The 15,979-nt window shown below is 38.0% G+C and overlaps 1 long non-coding RNA gene across 2 annotated transcripts in view; it reads left to right on the top strand.

The window, feature by feature from the left end:
* Positions 1-9,508, top strand: part of LOC126108607 (uncharacterized) — a 78,132-nt gene extending 68,624 nt beyond the window's left edge. For both annotated transcript variants that reach the window (XR_007523566.1, XR_007523564.1), the window contains 2 exons: positions 2,008-2,191; positions 9,232-9,508. This is a non-coding gene — a long non-coding RNA (uncharacterized LOC126108607). The remainder of the gene's footprint in view (positions 1-2,007; positions 2,192-9,231) is intronic.
* Positions 9,509-15,979: the final 6,471 nt, after the last annotated feature.

The raw sequence follows: 15,979 nt of genomic DNA on the forward strand, positions 1-15,979 counted from the left end.
CATCTTGAACAGAATGACCTTTTCCGTGCCGATCATCATAATTCTGAAAGAAACATCGTGGAGAAAACGGATCTGGCACATTTTTCACCTGACATACTGAAAGCTTTGGATCGAGGCAGTCAGGTAGACGTTAACAAGTCACGACCCATTTTTAACAGGGAAACTAAAACAGCTTAGGCCTAACCTGCCATTGCCCACACCAAACCTAAGTTTAATGTGCAGTGTTATGACCTGTACAAGAAGGATCCGTTTCCTAACACTGCTGTATATTGTGTTGATGGTAATGCAGGATAGGTGTGTAATAGTAGCTACATTGGTCAGATACAAAGAGACGCTCTTACGAGATTTAAACAAACGTAAAGATGTCGGTAATTCCAGGTCGTGCATTTGATTGACAATTGGTGTGAGCTACAATAGGTTAATGATAATTTGGTAATCTTGCACACTGGAGGTAAAAAAAGTTGTATACTGAATGTTCTTAAAGAGAGAGAAATTTTAAAAAGTCTTCATTCTCACCCTCTTGAAACTATTAATGAACATAGAGATTTGTGCTACAGAAGTATTTTAGCTGATTATGACATACTTAAAGTTACCGCTTAAGTTTGTTTCGGTGTTTTGTCTGTTTGGAGAATTTTCTGTTTTAACTGTGTTATTAATTGGTCTGATTATTTTCTTTTAAATTGGTTACACAGCTTTGGTTTTATAGCTATATGTACAGGTTCCCTTCCTCTCTAGTGTTTAGAGCATCCAAACACACCTTACGTCCATGTGACTGCTATCTCCAGTAGCTCGGACTGGAATGCTTTTCATTGTGCCTTTCTGCAAATTAGTGTTTTATCCTTACGGTGAGCAGTTAGCTATCCTTTTCCGTATATTGTTGATACTCCGATCTGGAGTTTCCTTAGTTCATCTATGTCGGGTCTTGCCCACTCGTCTCGTATAGGGTGCCTAAGGGATTCCGAGTTCTCAGAATACGATGCAACAATTCAAAAAAATAACATTACTAGTTTTATTTCTATAATGCAGAATTTACAATACTTAACTTGAATGTAGAAAATTTTGTCGCAGGCGAGGGGTGACGTGCAATATAATTCAGTCCTTCTGTACGCAATGTTCCTGCAAGTTGACACACGTCACTAATACTGCTCTGCAAATCCTGTTTGCTAATGTCCATATACTGGGCCGATAAGAGTGCCGAGGCAGGCAGGAGCGGCACTTACATTCACTTCGTCTCAAGGGCGCTCCTGTCGTGTGGTCGTATTCCGCGCACCGTCGGCCGACATCGTTTCACTGCCTACTCTGGTCTTGCGTTCTTACCCTTCGTTTTGGTGCTTGTGGTTACACCAGAACAGTCTGTGCTTTTATGTGAGTAATTTCGAGTCACCAGTTTCCTCTTATGTGTTTATTTTTGAATTGGGGTTATTATAACATAGTGTTTCCCCTGTTACAGTGTATGCCAGAAGGTGGAATTATATTATTGTGAAGTTGGCCGTAAAGAATAAAGCATTATTGGTTCGACAGCTGTTGTGATTTCTCCATTTTGTGAAAATGGACCAAGATCAGGCACAAGTGATTTTAGGCAGTCTCCTTTGTAGATGGGCTGCATTTTCCCACTATTCCGCCAATGAACCAAAATGTGCCACTTGTTTTACTTGCGACTGGGCCAGTGTGATTGTTCCATTTTATATCCCTTTGGATTGCTACACAGAGATATTTTTGAGGTCAACTGATTGCGGTTGGGCTTCTTTTTCTCAGTGTCTGGATGTCCACAATTTCACGTTTCTGATCATTTAAAGTGAAAGGGTTTGGATGCCAAACCTACTTTTCGATATCGGTGATCTTAAATTGTTGTTAAAAATGATTTCCATGAGGATCAATTAGCAATAAAGTTTTGTTTGACGATCAAGTGTAAGCTTGTATCTTAAATGGATACTAGGCCCCAGCTGAATGTTAAGTGCTTTTATGTAGATTTTTCTTTATTTTCATTGTTTATTTTTACATTGACAGAAATCCCTCGTGGTGGTAGCTCTGAAGTCCTCCTCGGTACTCTGTGCAGTGTCGGTAGCTCTTTGCACACCTGCTGCGACGTAGGCACTTCTGCCGATAAACTCCAACTGCCGCACACTGTCAGAGGCGTACTTCAAACAAATAATAAACTGCAAAACAGTTTTGGACTAAAACAGGATATTGTGTAAGTAGAAATTGTCTTCCTGTCATTTAATTCTAGCTCATTTATAGACTACGAGGGCACAGAAAGATTTGCATCACTAATTCTTATAGGAAAATTCCAAAGTTTAATTGAGTTAGTTTCTGTATACTCACAGGAGATTGTTGCCAAACTCTGTTATTTATTTATTTATTGTTCCATGGGACCACATTAAGGAGAAGTCTCCATGGTCGTGGAACGAGTCAATACATGAAATTATAACACGATTGCAGAAACAGATAAAATGAAATATAAGAAACATATTCAGGCGACACATCATTAGTTTAAATAAAGAAATCAAGAATGTAACACTGGAATTTGCTTAATTTTTTAGCTCTTCCAGGAGCTCCTCGACAGAATAGGAGTAGTGAGCCATGAGGAAACTCTTCAGTTTAGACTTAAAAGAGTTTAGGCTACTGCTAAGATTTGATTTCTTGTGGTAGCTTATTGAAAATGGATGCAGCAGAATACTGCACTCCTTTCTGCACAAGAGTCAAGGAAGTGCATTCCACATGCAGATTTGATTTCTGCCTAGTATTAACTGAGTGAAAGCTGCTAACTCTTGGGAATAAGCTAATATTGCTAACAGCAAACGACATTAACGAAAATATATAATGTGAAGGTAATGTCAGAATTCCCAGACCATTGAATAGGGGTTGACAAGAGGTTCTCGAACTTACACCACACATAGCTCGAACAGCCCGTTTTTGAGCCAAAAATACCCTTTTTGAATCAGAAGAATTACCCCAAAAAATAATACCATACGACATAAGCGTATGAAAATATGCGAAGAAGACTACTTTTTGTGTTGAAGTGTCACTTATTTCAGATACTGTTCTAATGGTAAATAAAGCAGCATTTAGTTTCTGAACAAGATCCTGAACATGGGCTTTCCACAACAGCTTATTATCTATCCGTACGCCTAGGAACTTGAACTGTTCCGTCTCGCTTATAACATGCCCATTCTGTCTGATTAAATATCAGTTCTTGTTGAATTGTGAGTTAGAAACTGTAAAAACTGAGCCTTACTGTGATTTAGCATCAAATTATTTTCCACAAGCCACGAACTTATTTCATGAACTACATTATTTGATAATGTTTCGATATTACACACAAGATCCTTCACTGCCAAGCTGGTGTCATCAGCAAACAGAAATATTTTTGAATCACCTGTAATACTAGAAGGCTTATTATTTATATAAATAAGAAACAGCAGTGGCCCCAGCACCGACCCTTGGGGAACGCCCCACTTAAAAGTGCCCCATTGGGACTGAACATCATTACCACTCTCAATATTGCGGATAATTACCTTCTGCTTTCTGTTCTTAAAGTAAGAGGCGAACCAATTGTAAGCTACTCCCCTGACTCCATAAAGCTCCAACTTCTGCAGTAATATTTTGTGGTCAACACAGTCAAAAGCCTTCATTAAATCAAAGAAAACACCTAACGTTCGCAACCTTTTATTTAATCCGTCCAAAACCTCATAGAGAAAAGAGACTATAGCATTTTCAGTTGTTAAGCCACTTCTAAAACCAAACTGAACATTTGACAGCAAATTATGTGAATTTAAATGCTGCAGTAACCTTGTATATACAACCCTCTCGATAACTTTAGCAAACACCGATGGCATAGAAATAGGTCTAAAATTATCAACATTATCCCTGTCTCCCTTTTTATAAAGTGGCTTCACTACAGAGTACTTTAATCGGTCAGGAAACCGACCACTCCTAAAGGAAAAGTTACAGATATGGCTAAGTACTTGGCTAACATACATGGAACAATACTTCAGTATTCTGCTAGATACCCCGTCATATCAATGAGAGTTCTTGGTCTTTAGTGATTTAATTATTAACTCAATCTCCCTCTTGTCAGTATCATGGAGGAGCATTTCAGGTAACAGTCTCGGAACACTTTTTTCCACGAGCACTATATGATTCCCTGTTGGGACTAGGTTTCTATTTAGTTCACCTGCTATATCAGAAAGTGATTATTAAATACTGTACATATATGCGACTTATCAGTAACACGGACATTCCCACTACGCACTGATTCTATATCCTCGACCTGTCTCTGCAGACCAGTAACTTCCTTTACGACTGACCATATGGTTTTAATTTTATCCTGAGACTTAGCTATTCTATCTGCATACCACATACTTTTGGCCTTCCTAATAACATTTTTAAGCACCTTACAATACTGTTTGTAATGGGCTACTGCATTTAGATTGTGACTGTTTCTAACGTTTTGATATAATTGCCACTTTGTTCTACAAGATATTCTTATACCTTTAGTCAGCCACCCAGGCTGCCTGTTTGTGCTAGTACCCTGTTTTGAACGTTCTAACGGAAAGCAACTTTCAAAGAGCACGAGAAAAGTCTTGAGGAAAGCATTATATTTATCGTCTACTGTATCAGCACTATAAACATCTTGCAACTCTTGTTCAGTGATAAGGTTTACAAAAGTCTCTACAGCAACTGGATCAGCTTTCCTAAAAAGTTGGTAACTATATTTAACCTGCGTTGCAGCACAAAAATCTTTTAGACTTAAAATTTGGGCATCATGATCTGAAAGGCCATTCACCATTTTGCTAACAGAATGCCCTTCTAGTAATGACGAATGAACAAAAATATTGTCTACGGTTGTTCTACTGTTCCCTTGCACTCTCGTTGGAAAGAATACGGTTTGCATAAGATTATATGAATTAAGGTGGTCTACCAGCATCCTCTTCCTTGCACAATCACTTATACAATTAATATTGAAGTCACCACGTATAACTAACTTTTTGTATTTCCTATAAAGTGAACCAAGAACCTCCTCTAGCTTTAGCAAAAATTGTGTGAAATCGGAGTCTGGGGATCTATAAATAACAACAGTAAGAAGTTTAGCTCCACTAAATTTAACCACACCTGCACAACATTCAAACACCTTTTCAGTGCAGTACTTTGAAACATCAATTGACTCAAATGGGATACCGTTTTTCACATACACGGCTACTCCCCCACACTGCAAAGAGCTCCTAGAAAAGCTGCCAGCCAACCTGTATCCTGGTAAAGGAAGCCTCTGAATTATCTCCTTATTTAAGAAGTGTTCAGATATACCAATAATTTCAGAGTCAACATCTATAAGCAGTTCACTAACTTTATCTCTAATACCTTGTATATTTTGATGAAATATACTAATTCCCTCATTACTCAGCTACCTGAGCTTTGTCAAAAGTGATTCCCTTGTTAAGAGAGACTTCCCTTAAGCAGGAATACCTATCAGCGGACTTCAATCTAATAAAGGTGCAGCTCTAACACTCACTACTGCAGGAATTTTCCCATGAGTGATCCCACCAACCCCACCTATGCTGTCACCTATAAGCTTTGCCAACCTCCCCTTCCCATACCTGTCGAGGTGCAGGCCGTGTCTAGTGAAACCCGTCCTGCCGATAGACTCCACCGACACCACTGAAATGTGACCTGTGCTTTCTGTCATCAGCGCACCCCCGAGTCTCACATTATTACGCCTGACGGCTGTATTAAGACGAGGTCGATCGTGACGCTGAAATGGTTCCACGAAATGCACATTCGTATTGCCAGTCTGAGTGGCTATCTTTTCCAGGTCACCATCTATGTTATACTCCCCATCCCTATCAATACTATTACCAGCCCCACCCACAATCACTACCTGATCCTCTTTTGTAAAATCCCTACATAACCCCCCCCCCCCCCCCCCCCCCCCCCCCCCTATGTTAAGTCACCTGAGCCAACCCTGCATTAGGCTTCACAATGCTGGTGACCTGGTACTGACTCCCCAGCACTTCCTGCAACTGCTGGCCTACACCTCTACCATGAGAACTACTTAACAGCAGAACCTTCTTCTTCCTCTCCGACTTTGCAACTGTCCTAGCCACCGGAACTGCCGAGGTCTGCTGCATACTTCCTACATCTACAGCTACTAGAGATTCCTCTCCACTAGACTCTGACAGTTGGTCAAATCTATTACAAACACCAATAGTAAAACTATCTGAAAATCTCCTCCTCCTAGCAGATCTCTTGCCAACAGCCAGCTCCCATTCCCCAACCCCCTTCTCCCTCCTCATCCTATCTAGCTCCTCCTGTACAATTTGGAAGAATAACTAATTCATTTGCAAATTCTGTATACGATTCAATCACACCTCAGAGCCTTGTTTAATTTTAGTGATGTCACATATTTATATATACGAAGAATAAGTGTGTAACTAATACCTATTTTTGTGTTTGATCTGAATTTATATGAGGATTGACTGCAGCTAGTGCAAGTATGGCAGCTTTCTGGAGTGTGTTGCATTTTACTAGTGTGTGAACCCTTCCCTTATTAATGAGGCTTATTAACATTTGCATCAAGTTAATGCTCAGTCTACATCTTCTACATTTGTAAATAATATTGTACACCTAATTGTGATTTACACATTGATAATGATTCGAGTGTCTGTACGAATTGCCGAGTGAGGAGCGGTGAACGAATTGCGACATTCCTTCTCACGGACCCAAGCTGTGTAGGCAGAGGTTCCGTAGCACTGCAGTCAAATCTTCCAGAGAGCAGGTATCGGCCTGCCCAGTGCTGCAAGTTTGTGGACAGTTCGACAAGTGCCGCACGTATCTTGTCTCGGTGGTACAAGTTTCTATGCAGAATAGTATAAACTTTCTGACAGTATGCATCTGGGTGGCCACAAGAACACTGAAACTAAAGTTCTCTGTGTAATTTACGTGTCTTTTCCTGTCAAACTTACATCACATAATTTGTATCAGGGAGCTGTGCTGTTCTGTTAACAAATAGCATAGAACATTTACAAAAAAAAGTTAATGCCTGTATTAAAAATGTGTTCATTCTAATTTGGTGATAAAATGTGATTGTAAAAAGTGTGTGTGTGGTGTGTGTGTGTGTGTGTGTGTGTGTGTGTGTGTGTGAGAGAGAGATTAAAAATGTGTTCATTCTAATTTAGTGATAAAATGTGATTGTAAAAAGTGTGTGTGTGTGTGTGTGTGTGTGTGTGTGTGTGTGTGTGTGTGTGTGTGTGTGTATGCACGTGTCTCCTAACTTACTTTATTTGGGGCTTTCTCTGTTGGTCTGTTTGTTTGAGTGCTGTTTGTTTTTCCATGCACAGACTATTCACGATGCAGGTGAATTTAAAAATGCTGGTAAGTTGCATAAGTAATAGTGGTCCAGACGGTATTGAATTTTTTATTTTGTGATCACTAGACGTTTTGGACGTAGCCCGTCATCACATGACCTGGTGACAAATAATAGAAGAGTGCAAATGATGATATCATACAGTACAGTGTAATCAAAGAAAAGAGATTATGTAAACGTCAAATGAAATTAATTGTATTCATTTTTGGAAGAACACAAATACTTACCATTTAAGTTCTTTTCGAGCATTGCCAAGGACGCTGAATAATGTCGATGCAAAGGTCGAGCAAAACGTGTTATCAACTACAAAGAGTTGACCTAACAGGAGCCGACTACAGTTGCATTGTCGAGGAACCGCTAATGAATCCGTAATGCAGACTTTATTGTGCAACAGAAATAATAATGTAAAATAATAAAAGTTGCATCAGTACTCACGTGCACAAAGGTCAGCTGTAAAATACAGTGTAACAGTAAAAGACATTCCATTAATGGCAGTGTCATATGGATCCACATTAGATGATTTGTTCATAATTGCAGTGGAGAGTATAACATCTGATGCAAAGTTAATTAAAATAATTATTTTTAAATAAGTGAAGGTGATTAAAATTATTTCATTTTTACCAACACAATTGTGCAATGAAGTAAACAGTAAAATACAATATAACAATACAGATTTCATGGAAAAACTGTTATGTGCAATGGAAACTCCAGATAGGAATATCAATAATGTAGGGAAAGACAGATTGCTACTTACTAAAAAGACAGACACTTACATGTAGCTTTCAGACACAGCTGTTATAAGTGAAAGACCGCCAACTTCAGCATCCTGGCCAGAATGGCATTCTGGCCCAAGATGGAGGAGTTGGTGGTCGTGTGCACGAGGTGTGCGTGTGTGTTTTTACTGATGAAGGCTGTGGCCGAAACCTATATGTAAGTGTCTTCCAGCTATGCCTGTCTGCAACTTGACGTGTCTTCTTTACAATAAGTAGGACTATGTCGTTTCCTACATTGTTGCCCATGTTAATATGCAAAACTTACGAAAGACGATTCTCTAATATTCGTCTACGTGATTAGGTGTGTATATATTTATTTCTTTTAAAATTATCAGTAATGTAACTTCACAACCAAAATGCTAAATTTGTATGTCACCTTCAGTATTTTTTTTTAAGCTGATGTTGGCTCTCCTTTAAATGAAATCCCAACACACTTCAATTACTTGCATATTCATATTCACAAAATCTAATTTGAAACTCCCTTCCAGTTTACCCAATGTAATATTTCTCACATGAACTGCAGAAAATCTTACAGGTACTTGCGTTACAGAATTTATTCAGTATTGGTTGTAAGCTATGTCACAGCACTGACCCAGTTTATTATCCATTTGAAATTCCACTGTAATGACATATTTGCAGAAGACAACTGCTATCCTATCTGACACAGACGCAAAGTATGACAATGAGATATACTTTTCCCCTCCTTTGCTAGCCATTTCTTTGTTTCCTACTCTATTAAAATTTTTTCTTGCAATCTTCATAATTGCTGCCTGAGCAAAGCCATTAGCCATTTCAACCTGCACTATTGTGTCTGTTTCCTTCTCAGTTACAGCATTTTTAAATTAACTTTCATAGTTACTGTTATTACGGTCACACTATTAGAGGACTTAAAGATTTGATGCAGACGTTACATTTAAACAGGTATCTCACAATTTTCTCACAACATATGTAGTGATACATCAGTAAACGTGGGAACAAATTTGACATTATCAGATTCTCTACTATTTACCTCAGCTGCATGTAAATAACAATAAATCCAAATGAGAGTATGTAAGGCAAGAAATAAAATGTTAATTGAAGTTTTTCTCATGTGAACAGTGGTTAGCGGTACGGCCAGTGTGGAGACGGGAAATGGTGCGGTCACTCTGGCCACTGCAGCAATACGAACCGTCCGCAGTGACTTCTCGCCCGGCCTCAAACGTGTCGGAGAGTGGCAACTGACTAGGAACCCAGCCGCTTGGTGCCTGAGGCAGACTGACTGACTTCACTGTGTCCAAAGTACTGTAGTGGGAAGCATCAGCTATTTGTGTTAAGGGTGGATCTGAATTTATGTATCCATATTTATCTTTGAAATAAAGTCTTACGCAACTGCTCACTTTATTTTTAATAATGTACTACTTCTATGTTACTGAATAGTTGGAAAAACATGAAGAAACGGACATACCAATATGCTAAGAAGCTACAGTTATTTTTTGCATAGATCTGCCTACTGTTATATCACCTAATGTAGATGTACCAAATGTGATGGCGTATTAGAATTCTACATTGACAGTGTATTGCCATGTAAACACTACCACAGAGATTTAATTCCTTTCAATTTAAATATTGTTACCGCAGTAATGGTTTGAGGCTTCATATTTCTTGATGTCGAACAGGACGAGAAATTTCTGTAATCTTCACTGGAAGTCATTGTAATAGTTATTGTAGATTGTCACCATTGCATAGGCAACCAAAGATATTTGTTTAGACGTTTAGTGACACCTATGTTTTAAGTCAGTATCAGTCGTATGTAAACTTAAATGTTCTCCATTAACATACTTTGTGGTTAGTTTCAGTTAAGCTGAGGAAACTAACCGTAGCCACTTAAGGAATAATGTGTGTTTACCTGCTCATAGTGAACTGGTTGGTAAGTACTGGCACCATAAGGAGGTGCGAATAATTTACATTACTTCAAGGTGTATGGCTGGCGGCTACTTTCACCAGCACCGATTCACTTGTCAAGTTTGCACCCCCACAGCCTCTTGCCATGATTACCAGTGTAACAGTCAAAATTGATTGATACATTAACGCTCCTTTAAACAGAGTGATATTCACTTCTTCTTTCTTGAAGAAAAGGATGCAGTGTCCAGCTCTGTGATAAAGAATGCAGTATAATACAACCATAAATAATACAATCTCTGTGTGTTCCAAAGTTTGCCGGCTACGGTGTATTCAGGTATCATTTTCTGGATGAATTGATTTAGAAATGAAATTACTTCCCTTTGCAAAAGATATATTGTAAAAACTTTTCCACAAATATATATTGTTGTTTGACATACATAAAATATGTACACCCGGAATCTGACTGGAAGAGACAGGTAGTTGAAGAGTGAATAATTTGATATTGGCCTAAGGAAATGTTGGAATACAGATATACATTAATCTCTCTTTTCTTACAAATCTCTTTTTGGCACAGGCATGTTTATTTGCATCTTTGCACCACAGTGTTCAGATTCTTATTAAATGACGTATACTTTATGGCTAAATCAAAATAAGACCTATCACAACTACCCCCCCCCCCCTCCCCCGTACTGTATACTGATGTTTTCCTTGATTACTATTGTCCATGGTTAGTGGTGCGTTTTACAAACATACTAACATAACTACCTTTTGGCCTGGCTGGGGGATCAAATCCCTTTACTTGTGGCCAGGGTTATATCTTATTTATCCCCTGCACATGTCAGCTTTATTTATATTACAGTTTAAATGAAGTTTACAAAACTTTAGAGGTTCATTTTCTAAGAGACCATGAATCAACAAATGGTTGAATTAGCATTTTGCTCATTATTGAGGTGCAACCACCACCAATAGTTTCTGCAGCCGCATCTCTGCTCGTCAATTGGTGTCTTTTGTGCACATGCCTTGTGGTACTATCGGTGCTACTATGGAGAATAATTCAGCCTCAGGTCTGTGACTTTGTAGACTACGCCGACTTGCACATCATTATAGTGTCCGTAGGATAAATGCATGTTGATGTGTGTGGTTAAAAAATTCAATGCCACGACGGAGAAGCCATAAAGTTCTGACTGTGGTTATACAGACATCATTGTCCATCACACATTGCAGTGTCTGAAAGATCATTCCGTATCATCGCCATCACGTCAAGAGCTCAAAATATTCCAGATACGACCATAAATTACTTGCTTTAGTTCCTCCTCCATAGTAAAATTCATTGTCCATCGTGACTACAACGGGCACGTAGAATGTTTTCATCATTGTAGGCACATGAAAGTTTGACCACTACTTCACAAGTGTGTGTGTGTGTGTGTGTGTGTGTGTGTGTGTGTGTGTGTGTGTGTTTTCCTTATTCAACACACGTTAAATATTTGATATGTGGACAGTTTCTCTTGAAGACCCTTTTCATATACAGTGTCCCTTATGTCTTTGTACGAGTGCTTAAAATTTTGCAAAACTTACATAAATAAATTAAAACATGATGTAAATTTGCTCCTTATAACTACCCATAAGTGTCATTTTAATATTAGCTGACACACAGTCTAAGATGTTTTACTTGCATGCAAGTTTATGCATGAATTTGTCACACCATTTTTTTTATGTTCGCAGGACAATATTTAAATAGAAGTGAATGATATTTGAGAAGTTGTTTTCCCCTTCAAAATTCATAAGGCAATATTACTGTGACAAGTTATTTCATATTAATTTTCATCATTAATAAATCATTTATGTTCACAACTTGTAACTTTTAAACTTGTGACATAATCATTGTTTACACAAATTACTTGAAAAACATTTTACATGTTAGGACTGAAAAAAAAAAAACACTATACATATTTGCAACAACTATTACCATCATCTCGTGTAACTCGAGCTTTTGGAATTCCGGATTGCTAATGAAAGGAACAGAAACTTCACTCTCGTGTCTCCAATACAAGCAATCCTAACTAAACTAGCCACTTGTGACCTCCCCTTCTCTCTTTGCTCCGTTTCTTCGGCTGATCTTTCCTCTTCTTTGTTCCTTCTTCATAATGTGGCTATATCTCAGGGTTTTCAGTTCAGAAATGTAGTTGGTAGGGGCCACGTGTGTGGCGGTTCATGATATCGTAATACTGTGAGGGAGTGTCACTCGTGTCTATGCTTTGAGAAGACTGACGACTGAAGTACGAGCATTTCTCAAAAGAAAAACAGGTATGTGCTCTCTTTTCCTTTAAAACTATAAATAGTAGTGTATCTACTACTATGTATCATTCTACTAAACTGAATGAGTGAGACACCATTGATGAAGTTTCAACCTCAAAAGAAGTTATTAATACCAATTAGCTGAAATAAAAGACTCGTCCAATCCACAAGTCACTCACAGTTAGAGTAATTAGTTTCTGATATGCATGTAGATCATTTCAATAATTCTATCACTGTCTGTTTATGAGTTGCTAAGTTGACTATGTAATGATTGATATTTGTCGTATCCTGACAGTAAATCGCTTCTCACTTGCTTTAAGCATCGAGAAGATTACTATGCCATTCGTAAAAGTCTCTGATAGTTATTATCGAGCTAATGTCCGTAAATTGCAGTTAATGTTACTGAACCGTACACGTGACGATAACGCCCGATATCCAGCCACGTATCTTAAAATCCGCGCTGATATTTGAGAATTCGCACGCGATTTGTTTGCACTAAAGTCGGGCTGTGGTTTCGTAGAATAATTTTTAAATAAACTCTGGGTTGTAAATTAACAATTCTGTACCCATTCGTGAAAGTTACAGAAGATCCGTACTCTAGGACTACTTGATCGTGCACTTAAGCAACACGGAAGTTTTTGTTCTTACAAGGAGAAAACATATCGTGCATAATGCAACAAGGTGATTTGCTATGTCAAAACATATTTATATCTATCTCATTAAAACTCGTTAATTGTTAAATGTTGTTTATAATTAAATTCATTACTCTGCGAATAATCGATAAAATTTAGAAATGAATTACATGTATAAAAAAACCTCAAGTTGCTATGGCGTCATGGATCACTACTTTTTTCGACTCCCCTACACTCGTGTTACGCAAAGTGGATCCCACTACTCGTGTAATGCTATATACTCCTCATCTGAATCTACCGGCTGGTGGTCTACAAATCAACAGGGAGTTATAAGGAATGAACGAAGCATTTATCATCTCCTGACTGAAATCCATCATTTACACAGCATACAATAACTGAGCGAATTCTCTGTGAACTCTTCTTAGTGTTTTGCAACGAACTATTTATTCAGTGTTTGCAGCATTATAGATAAAATTCTAACATCATTGTGTCGTAGCCGGGTGCGGTGGTCCAGCTGTTCTAGGCGCTCGGTCCGGAACCGCGTGACTGCTACGGTCGCAGGTTCGAATCCTGCCTCGGGCGTGGATGTGTGTGATGTCCTTAGGTTAGTTAGGTTTAAGTAGTTCTAAGTTCTGGGGGACTGATGACCACAGATGTTTAGTCCCATAGTGCTCAGAGCCATTTTTGAGCCATTGTGTCGTAAAAGTTTATTATTGACATTGCTTAAAAGTACCTGTAATGACTGTTCTTCAGCGTACTTGATTTATACTTTTCATTGTGGGATACAGCTCCTATGTGATATAATATGTATGTACGCAAATACTTAGCTACGAAAGTTGTGTCAAAAGAAATGTTTGTAGAAGGACATTCAGATAAGCCGTGATCTTATGTAATTGTCTTGAACACTTGTATTCAGTGTTCACATCTGTTACTTGCATTATTCAGTGTACAGTCTGAAAACCTGCACCTTTGTTTAGTACAGGACCTGGACTGCATTTCACATTTTCCATACTATAACTTCTTATATTCACTTAAGACAGCCACACTTTTACATTCATACCCATATCTATATATAAATAATTACTCATATTGCGGTGTGGTCCGGGCTACCTAAATTCTCTTTCTTCTGGTTACTAAGGCATGTGCTTGCCTTGATCCCTCTAAAAAAATGTAATATTAAACTTGCAAACTAAGTACGTAGTGGCTCCAACGCCAGCCAACATATTGATCTCACTTATCACATATATATTGTCATTCCGTATGCTGATGTTTTAGTTCATTATTTTCTGACTGATTCTTGGAATTAAACCCTTTTTTGTGAGAGTGATATTAACAGTTCGTCTGGCACTTCAACTTACCCTTTTCCCGTGTCTTCCATATTCGTACAATGATTGCACATGCAACTACCAGGTATCTTCCTAGACGAGGCACATTGCGATTACCCCCTCCCGTAGCTTATTCAGAGCATTAACATATCCCCAGAATTTCTCATTGTATATATAGGAATTTTTTATGCCACAGTGCTTAGTTTTTGTGTATAATCATTTTTGTGTATTGTAAATAATAACCTAGTGTGTAGATATCTTCCTGCAGTTAGTTCATTTTCTTTTCTTCCATCTAAATATTTCTTTATCTTAGTTCTGTTTTCTTATATTAGGTTTATTCTTATAATGTAGACCTCATTACTTATTTTAGTAATTGATTTATATTCATAATCTTTTGGGTACATTCTACTTGGTATACAAATACTGTTAGCTGCGGGCCTGGAATGTTAAGCAGCGTGTTTCTCATTTTGCCCTGAGATCACTTCCTGCAGTTCAAATTTCTACTGTTTCTGTGCATTGCCTCTCATCATAATGTTACAACATTTATCAATTTATGCTTGTTTTAGTAGTGAATTTGCCTAATGGCGTTTAAATTCAGCTCATTGCTTATTTCACAACATCCTTTCACCAGTGAACAAAATCTTAAATAACTAATGACTTAAAATATTTCTGTTTATGCACATATAAATAACAAGAGAGGAACTTGTCCTAAAACTAAGTGAACATCTTTCATATTTTATAGTCAAATATTTTCACTATACTTCAGCACAGCTACTCTGAGTTGGTTTAACCTTCTGTCTGATCCATTCAGCATACAAATTCCTTTAGATCTTGTGTGGATAAAGGCCCTTGTCCTTTCCACTTACAGGATAAGCTAGTCTGTATGATCCGGAATGAGGGACTTGCGTAATTACAAATGGGCAAGTGTATGAGAGTTGCAGTTTGTGGTTAAGTTTTCCATGTTTGGTAGACATTGGGTGCATTCACAGCAATGCTTGTTGTCCTGTATGGAATTGTAGAGGAAGCCTTAAACTTTTGTTCTAAGACTTTTTTCCTCTGCTCGGCCTTTTCTTAGCCTTAAGGTTTGGTGTATTTTTTCTTCAAATTACATCTCTCCCGTGAATACTTTAGACAGTGGTTTTTCCTAATCGTACATTTCCCTTTTCTTAAACATTAATTCAGTTAGTGTGAAGCCTGTGAAAATATGTTGCAAGTTACTAACGATTTGCTGAAATGGCGAGACAAACTCGATCTATTTTGTATGTTTCTGTGGTGAGTAGTAGTGTATAAATCTACTACATTCCTTAAATACCTTTCCTATGGAACTTGCTTCAGGGTGGAATCGTGTTACCGGTATGTGTTTTACTTTATCTGTGGTTGTGAATTCAGTCTTCTAATAATAGCACCAGCAGTCACCGATCCCTCTGTATACAACTTAACATAGTTGGAGAAAAAATCATATTGGGCAATATTTAACACTCCCATTTCCTTTTGGATAAGGACTGGCAGCATCCAATGGTACTAATTCTAAAGGTTTTGTGTAACTGTTTGTTGCAGTTCAATTAATTTTGATTTGTTGGAGTGTTCTGACAAGTAGGAGAATTAGGCACCTCATGTTGGGGAAGAAACAGTATGTGGTCCTTATCATTGCCCTTAGAAAACATCATAATGACCCTATATGTTGCTAGTGTAAAGAATGCATTCATCTCCAAA

This window comes from Schistocerca cancellata, chromosome 11, assembly GCF_023864275.1.
Source record: "Schistocerca cancellata isolate TAMUIC-IGC-003103 chromosome 11, iqSchCanc2.1, whole genome shotgun sequence".
NCBI lineage: Eukaryota > Metazoa > Arthropoda > Insecta > Orthoptera > Acrididae > Schistocerca > Schistocerca cancellata.